Source organism: Ovis canadensis, chromosome 14, assembly GCF_042477335.2.
Source record: "Ovis canadensis isolate MfBH-ARS-UI-01 breed Bighorn chromosome 14, ARS-UI_OviCan_v2, whole genome shotgun sequence".
NCBI lineage: Eukaryota > Metazoa > Chordata > Mammalia > Artiodactyla > Bovidae > Ovis > Ovis canadensis.
In genome coordinates this window covers 78,622,952-78,631,865 of record NC_091258.1, presented here as the reverse complement: position 1 = coordinate 78,631,865, position 8,914 = coordinate 78,622,952, and the positions used below count along the sequence as shown (strand labels likewise).

The window sequence follows — 8,914 nt, the reverse complement described above, 5'->3', positions numbered from 1 at the left end:
CTCTTCATGGAGAAAGGAATCTTTACAAGGTTTTCTAGACCACTCTTCATGAACCAGTGACTATTCAAAGGAGGTCTAAATCTGAAGCCTGTTCCAAAGCCTGTCTCTGTAACACCGGCCGCACAATACAAACTTCCACTTCTGCCAGTCCTTAACATTACCTCTGAATTTTCGTGAATTTCTGTTTCACAAGCGTAAGTGTTTTACGTCCACTGGCAGAGGCATACAATAAAGCTCTCAGTATTTTTTAAAAAAAACGAGAGCAAGAAAGACAGACTTGAACAGGTGGTTCACCAAGGCGAGGCAGGCAAAGTCTTGAATGGGCTCCAATCACAGCCCCCAGGAGGACTGAACTCCGATGCGCTGAAACACCCCACAGCCGCCGGAAGCCACAGGGGCATCACCTGCTGGCCGCACCAAGGCCTCAGCGACTCTCTCCACCGCGGGGGCGGCGCACAGAACAGCGCGCCCCCCAGGAAAACGACTGGTCCCTCCTTTCACAGGTAAACACACACTCACCCTCCCATCCAGCTTTCTCCGTCTGAGTTATCTGACCTGCAAAAAGAGGAAAACCTGAATGCAAAGGTTTAGAGCAGCCCGACCCTCAGGGTCGCCAAAAGCTGGGTGCGACTCCAGGCTCTCTCACGCACAGCAAGTGACCCATCCCACCGGGACCCGGCCCGTCCACACCACGAGATGCAGCTCGGTAACCCACAGGGTGGGGGTTTTGCATTCGGTTCATTTTAACGAGCGTAACTTCAGTTCTGAAAACCAAGACTCGGTTCCGTTGTGGGAACGTTTCAAGGTGTGTTTGGACAACACAGTTGCTAGAAGCCTCTCTTGCGACCACAGATGGTGTGAATTCTCGATACACATCAAGTGTATCTGATCAGATTTATCTTTCAAACGGAGAAGGGCTGTATCCATGAAACACGCGTGAGATAAATGCAGGACAGATCGTAGAACATACTCTTTATCGTTGTGATGAGGGTTACGTTTTGAAGGGGTCATGTTTGGATGCCTTGGGTTAAATGCAGAGGTTGGAAGACTTTTTTACAAGAGAGAAAATAGTTTGCGGTTGTCACGGAGGCTGAGTGATGAAGCTATGCTCATCAGATGGAGAGGTGGTGTCCCCACCACCGAGAGAGGTGGATCCGAGGTGCACGTAGTCTCGGGGGCCTTTCTATAACTCTGGGATGGTGCTGAAGGGGTGGGGTCCAGCCCATTGGTGGAAGGGCTCAGGAGGGGAGGGTCAGGGATGCCAGGAGATCAGGAGACACTCGGGCACCTGAGGCTATCAGTAGACCTTGTCCGCTGACAGAAGCGGGTTTCGAGAGAACTGAGTGTGGGTCCTGACGGGCTGTGTGTCCGGCGGAGGCTTATTCAGTCTCTCTGTGCTTTGATTCCTTCCTGCGTCAATGATGGGAGAAACACAGTTCCTCTGTCACGGTAACATGCGTGCGCTTGCTCGTGTCAGACTCTGCGAGCCCATGGACTGCGGCCCGCCAGGCGCCTCTGTGCACGGGACTCTCCAGGCGAGAGTACTGCAGCGGGTTGCCATTTCCTCCTCCAGGGGACCTTCCCGACCCAGGGACTGAACCTCCGGCTCCTACACTGCAGATGGATTCTTTACCACTGTGTTGCCTGCGAAGCCAAGGTAAGGGGGGTAGCACGTAAAACACTGACCAGCTCTGGCCGCTTTTGTTCCCTTAAAACACGCTGGCGATTGGGGCTTCCCTGGGGGTCCAGATGATAAAGCATTGGCCTTCAGTGCAGGAGACCTGGGTTCAATCCCTGGGTCGGGGAGATCTCCTGGAGGAGGGAATGGCTCCCCACGCCAGTGTTCTTGCCTGGAGAATCCCACGGATGGAGCAGCCTGGTGGGCTACAGTCCATGGGGTTGTAAAGGGTCAGACATGACTGAACAGCTAACACTTTCACTCTGGTGGCGCAGTGGCTAAGACCCTGCACTTCCAGTGTAGCGGGCCCAGGTTGGATCCCTGGTTGGGGAACTATATGTTACTATATATCTTAAGATAGTAAGATAAGTAAGAACTATATCTTAGCTGCAACTAAGAGTTTGCATACCCCAACTAAAAAACACCCGACCCTCATGCCTCAACAAAGACCGGCACTCCCAGTGCCACAGCTGAGACCCGGGGCAGCCAAGTCAAACGCACGACAAAAGAAAAAACCAACAAACAAAAACCGAAACGCAGGCAGTGATGGATGAAACCGGGAGTGAATGTATAAACAGCCTGGGAACCCGTGTCCTCAGGAGGACCGAAAATCTGCAATCTAGGGAACTTGAAATGCTGCCATCAGAGCCTTTTGTGGAGCAAGGAGTCCCTCAGTGAGGAAAACCCGACTTCCAGCAACTCGAGCGGCTTATATGGACTGACTTGAGACCAAACCCAAGTTTAAAATTCCCCAGGCCCCTTGCACTTCAGCCCCGAAACCTGGATCGGGGAGATGGAAGGGAGCCCCGACTCCCCTCTCCTTGCCAGCCGGTCTTTTCCCTCCTTCCAGGCTGGAGCCAGAAGGCTGGTTGCTCGCGGGGGAGCGCCGGGTAGTGACACGTGGCCACCATCAGACTGTGGAGTCACTCGGCGTGGGTGTGTGTTGGCTCCCCCACTTCCCAGCTGCGTTCTTGTGCAATTTTCTAAAGAGAGGTTTCCAACCCTGTGTGTTGAGGATAAAAACAGTTCCTCTCCCGTAGGCGTCGTTGGAGGATTCGAAGAGCTGCGTGGAAGGGAACCAGGAGGGTGTGTTTCTCTTTCTGGCCCGACGCTCCTGCCCTAGTTTTCACGCTCCAGCCCAGGGATCAGAAAACCCAGCCCCCAGAAACATCCTGTAAATGTACCTTGGTGCAGCCACCACGGAGAACAGTGCCTTGAAAACTGAAAACAGAGTTACCATATGATCCAGTAATCCCACCCCAGGGCACATATCCAGACAAAACTCTAATTCGATGAGACAGATGCCCCTCAGGTGTTCACTGCAGCCAAGACAAGGGAGTAACTCTGCGTCCACCGACGGAGGAACAGGTCGGGAAGGCGTGCATAGACAATGGAACATTAGTCAACGGTGAGAAAGAATCCCACAGTGGCTTTTGCGGCACCACGGATGGGCCTAGACATCACCATGCCGGGGGAAGTCAGTTAGAAAAACAAAGTCGTCAGATGATACCCACTTACACGTGGAATCTAAGCTATGATACAATCACACTTGTTTACAAAACACAAAGAGACTCACAGACACAGAGAACACACTAGTGGTCTCCACGGGGCAGGGGAGGATCGGGAGTTTGGGGTTAGCTAGCCAAAGCAGGCTATTATTTATGTGTGTAACTGAATCACTGTGCTGTGCGCCCGAAACTAACACCACATTGTACCTCAACTAAAGTTCAATAAAGTAAATAAAAAGGGGAAATCGCCCTCCATCTGCTCACACCTGGCTCCACCTACGCTTGTAAATAAAGCTTTATTGGGACACAGTCATTTCCATTCCTTAACAACTATCTGTGGCCGCTTTTGCCATCCCAGGGGCAGAGCTGAGTACCTGCCCTTTAGAGAAAAAGCTTACCAACACTTGCTCTTGAGACAAACCCGGCTGCCAGTTCCTAGGTCTCCCTGCAGAGTGTTCTATACGTGAATCGGCGGCAACATATACCTTGATGCTCACACCCTTCTGTCTCTTTTCACAGACACACAGCGTGGCTGGCGTTGCGCTGTTTGACACTTCGCCCTCATCACTTCACACCACGTCTTGATCCCGCGTTGAGGCACAAAGCTGTTTCTGTTCAGTCGCTCAGTCGTGTCCGACTCTACGCGGCCCCATGGGCTGCAAGCACGCCAGGCCCCCTCGTCCATCACCATCTCCCGCAGTTTACTCACACTCATGTCCATCGAGTCGGTGACGCCATCCAACCATCTCATCCTCTGCCACCCCCTTCTCCTCCCGCCTTCAATCTTTCCCAGCGTCAGGGTCTTTTCCAATGAGTTGGCTCTTCCCATCAGGTGGCCAAAGTTTTGGAGCCTCAGCTTCAGCATCCGTCCTCCCAGTGAATCTTCAGGGTGGATTCTCTTTAGGATGGATGGGTTTGATGTCCTTGCAGCCACAAAGATGTTCTGCATTCTTAACGGCTATGGACTGTTCCACGCGCGCCTCTGCTGCAATCTCACAGGCTGACTTCCTGACGCATTTCTGGTGTGTTTCTGCTACAGAAATGACGACGACAATGCCCCGGGGCAGTGAACGATCCATGACTGCACAGATGTCCTTCCACCCAAATTCTGTTCTGACTCTTGGATGAACTCAGGGAGCCGCTGCAGATTCAAGGTTGCGTGCGCTTGTGGTTTAGATTAAGTATTGATCAGTGGCCTGCAGGCCAGAGGGAAAGTGCGCCTGCGAGTTTTGTAGATGCTTGCAGATTCCTCCTCCAGGATGTTGTCCCGGTGAGGACATGGGGTTTCATTCTATAGCCCCTGGAAAGTCCACTGCAAAGACGCATGTTTGGGTGGCAGAGGGGAAGCCGCCGGGTCTGCGTGAGGGCTTCAAGCTCTCACTCTGGCTCCTTTGGGGAGTGTGGGATGCCCACGGGCTGCAGGGGAGGGGCAGTGAAGAGGGAACGATGCTGCCATTTCCCACCACTCACCCCAAGGCCACGTGTTTCCTCCTGACCACTGCCCACACTCTCGCGGGGGACAGCCGGATGGGATTCCCACTAGATACTGGGAAGCACAGACCCAGTCTGTGGATCGGCATTTCTGCCGGAATTCACTCATGGGTCTCCAAAGTTCAGGTTGTTTGAGTCCTGCAGGGTTTTGTTTAAAGAGTTTCTAATATAAGCTTTTTCCCCATTTATTTATTTTTATTGAAGTGTGGTTGGTTCACAACGTTTTAGGATGGCAAATTGATTCAGTTATACGTATGTGTCTACGTGGTTGTTGTTTACTAGCTAAGTTGAGTCTGACTTCAATTCCATGGACTGTAGCCCGCCAGGCTCCTCTGTCCATGGCACTTTGCAGGCAAGAGTACTGGAGTGGGTTGCTATTTCCTTCTCCAGGGGATCTTCCCAGTCCAGGAAGGGGACTCTCATCTCCTGCATTGCTGGTGGATTCTTTACCACTGCACTACCTGGGAAGAATTTTTATGTATCTTATATATTTTATAATTTCCTATAATACAATATTTTTTCCATTATTGATTATTATAAGATATTGAGTTCCCTGTGCTATACAGTGGGACCTTGTTGATTATCTATTTATATATAACAGGGTGTACCTGTTAATCTCAAACTTCTAATTTATCCCTCCCCTTTTTACCCTTTGGTACCCATAAGTTTGTTTTCTATGCCTGTGAGTCATATTTCTGTTCTGTAAGTTCATTCGTATCCTTCACGCTTCCACATAGAAATGGTCCCATACGACGCTGGTCTTCCTCCGAGTCGCTTCACTTGCGCTAGTGTGGAAATCTGCAGCCCTTCCGAGCTGCGGCGAATGGCGGAACCTCATTCTTCTTCGTGGCTGACCGATATTCCAGTGTGCAAACGCACATCTTCTTTATCCGCCCCTCCGTGGATGGACGTTGGGCTGGCTCCTGGAGGCAGCGTTGCAGACAACTCTGGGCTGCACGTATCCTTCCGAACCATGTTTTTCCGCAGACTTACGCCCAGGAGCGGGACTGCGGGACCATAGGCTACCTCTGTCTTCAAGTTTTTAGGGAACCTCTGTACTGTGCGCCATGGTGGCTGCTCCAACTTACAGTCCCACCAAAAGTGTAGGAGGGTCCCCTGCTCCCCGCACACTCTCCAGCATCTATTATCAATATTTGTAGACTTTATGGTGGTTCTAAGATGTTAAGTAATTGCTTTCCCATCAATTCTACGCACATGTTTTCAGACTGTTTCTTGCTTTTTAACCACAAACTTAAAAAAAAAAAAAAGGGTGACTGTGTTAGGTTGCTAGGGCTGTTATAACAAAGTACCACAGACTGGGGGTGGGGGGTGGGCCTTCCGACAGAAATTGAGTTTCTCCTCATTCTGGCAGCTCAAGATCAAGGTGTCAGCAGCCTTGGTTTCTTCTGAAGACTCTACTTGTAAATGGCCACGGTCTTCTCTCAGCGTGTCTATGTTCTAATCACCTCTTAAAAATATTTATTTTTAATTGAAGGATAATTATAATATTGTGTTGGTTTCTGCTATACATCAACAGGGATCAGCCATAGGTATACCTATGTCCCCTCCCTCTTGATAATCTCCTCTTTTTATAGGAACACCAGAGAACGCTGAAGAATTGATGCTTCGAACTGTGGTGGTGGAGAAGATTCTTGAGAGTCCCTTGGACTGCAAGGAGATCTAATCAATCCATCCTAAAGGAAATCAGTCCTGAATATTCATTGGCAGGACTGATGCTGAAGCTGAAACTCCAATCCTTTGGCCACCTGATGAGAAGAACTGACTCCTTGGAAAAGACCCTGATGCTGGGAAAGATTGAGGGCAGGAGAAGAAGGGGACAACAGAGGATGAGATGGTTGGATGGCATCACGGACTCGATGGACATGAATGTGAGCAAGCTCCGGCAGCTGGTGATGGACAGGGAGGCCTGGCGTGCTGCAGTCCATGGGGTCGCTAAGAGTGGGGCACGACCGAGCAACTGAACAACCACAGGAGGGATTAAAAGCCATCCTAATGACCCTGTTCTAACTTAATCACCTCTTTAAAAACCCTGTCTCCAGACACAGTCACATTCTGGGGGACTAGGGGCTAGGACTTCAAAATCTTAGTCTTGGGAGACCCCATTCAAGCCAGAACTGTGATTTTCCACGCATTGAAGGAAGCAGATGGAAAGACCTCTGCTTTCATGGGACACACTGTAGTGGGTGGGAGATGACAGTCAACGGAGAATAATTTTAATTCAGCCAGTATTGAACAGCAAACAAATCACGTATATTCATACAGATAGATGGATAGAGAGACGGACAGACAGAAGGCTAAGAGAGATTCCTGCTACACCTCGAGAAGAGGTACAGTTCTCTAACCAAGAGAGTTACTTCCTTGGGCTAAGGTAAGCCTCAAGAGTCTGCGTTTTTATCAGGTCCATTCCACCATCAGAACAGGTGATTCTCTGGCAGTGTGTCTGCCTGTCACCATGGAAACGCCAGAAATGCACCATATGCTTTATAAACATCATCTGATATTTGCAAGGACACAATGAGCTAGAAAAGATTATTCCCCGAGCTGAACTGCTCAACGCAGACCCTGCATTTCATTCTTCACTCTGTAAACACCCCTGGGGCCACCCAGTTCCAGCTGTGACCCCTCCCCTCCTCTCTCCTCCCCCACTTCCAAGACTCTCTCTTGGAGTCCAGAGTCCCAGTCGCTGGGGCTCTCTCCGCCCCCTTCCCAGCCCCTCCTTCCCCCTCCAGCTGCGGTTCCCATGGCAACTACTGAGCCTGCCCGGTCCAGCCCACCCCTAGCAGTTAATGAGGCTTAAAAAAAAATAGTTACTAGACCTGCATATATATTACCTACTTATCTCATTAACAGGTCTCTTAATTATACTGCCTGGATTGGCCTGTTACCTGCAGGTTGCCATATTAGTAAACATACACCTAAAGCACAAAAAAGTAACTTAAAAATTGAATTTATTTATTTTATATGCAGGAGCGTGGATCGGTTAATCCCAGACTCCTGCTTTATCCCTCACCCTTCCCCACGTTTACGCTATGGTCACCGTAAATTTGTTCTCTATATCTGTGGGTATATCTCCATTTTGTTTTTTGTATTTTCATTTGTATTTCTGTTTTGTAAATAAGTTCGTTTATATAATATTTTAGGTTCTGAATATAAACGATACCATGTAATACTTGTCTCTGACCCATTTAATTCAGTATGATCATCTCTAGGTCCATCTATGGTGCTGCAAACGGCATTATTTCATTCTTTTTTTATGGCTGAGTAATATTCCTTTTTTTCTTTTTGCATTTCCCGTGATGATTCACTTGTTAATTATTGCAGTTTATTATTCCCTTGAGATACTTACTTTTTTCTTTATTGACAATTTAATTCTTTTTGCTTATTTATCTCTTAATTGGAGGAAAACTGCTTTACAACACCGTGTTGGTTTCTTCCATACAACAGCGGGAGCGGCCGTAACTGCATGCATATTGCCTGCCTCGGGGGCTGGCCGCCCTTCCCTCAGTGCTTTATATATTAAGACAGTTCATTGTTTGTTCCAACAGGGCTCATAGGAACACGGATGGTTCTATTAGGGTTATTAAAGTTGCTCCTGGGTCTACTTTTCCCGCGGAGAAGCACTTTGCTGTTGTTTGTCACTTTACTTTGGTAATCATATCGTCCACCTTTCACTGAAGCAATTTGGGTGCAAGCTGGACTTTGTATCAGCGGCTCTGACTTTCTAGATGCTCTTGCTTATTTTAATTTTTGGACAGGTGATTCTTTGCATGAGAGCAGGAGAGAAACGATAAAGCAGAAACAAATATGCCTCCCCCGCCGCTCACTTTATCCTCTTTCTCTCTCGTCCACGCTTCCCAGTGACAATTTTCTTGTGTGTTTCTATATTCTCTGAGAATGTGCATTAATTTCTAACCTCAATTCTGTGTTTTTTTTTTTTTTTAACAACAAATAATAGCGCTTTCACTCTGAGTCCTTCAGACCTGGCTTTTACACTTAATTTCAGAAATCATTCACCAGCTCAGGAGAGCACTGGTTTCCATGGCAACTACCTGAACCTGTTTCCATCACCAGGGGCTTGAGGAGAGAATGTGGATACTGGAATAGGGGACCCCGAAACTGGCCCGACTTGGGGGTCCAGAGAGGAAGCATGGGCTTGAGACTTCAGTCAGTAGGGCTGAGGCCTGTGTATCATGCGTGTTAAATAAATTGTGTCTTT

At 48.9% G+C, this 8,914-nt stretch overlaps 1 long non-coding RNA gene across 1 annotated transcript; it reads left to right on the top strand.

The window, feature by feature from the left end:
- The first annotated feature begins 1,569 nt into the window (after positions 1-1,569).
- LOC138419391 (uncharacterized) lies at positions 1,570-8,318 on the top strand. The gene is made up of 3 exons (XR_011248953.1): positions 1,570-1,657; positions 4,226-4,340; positions 6,273-8,318. It is a non-coding gene; the product is annotated as an uncharacterized lncRNA (long non-coding RNA).
- Positions 8,319-8,914: the final 596 nt, after the last annotated feature.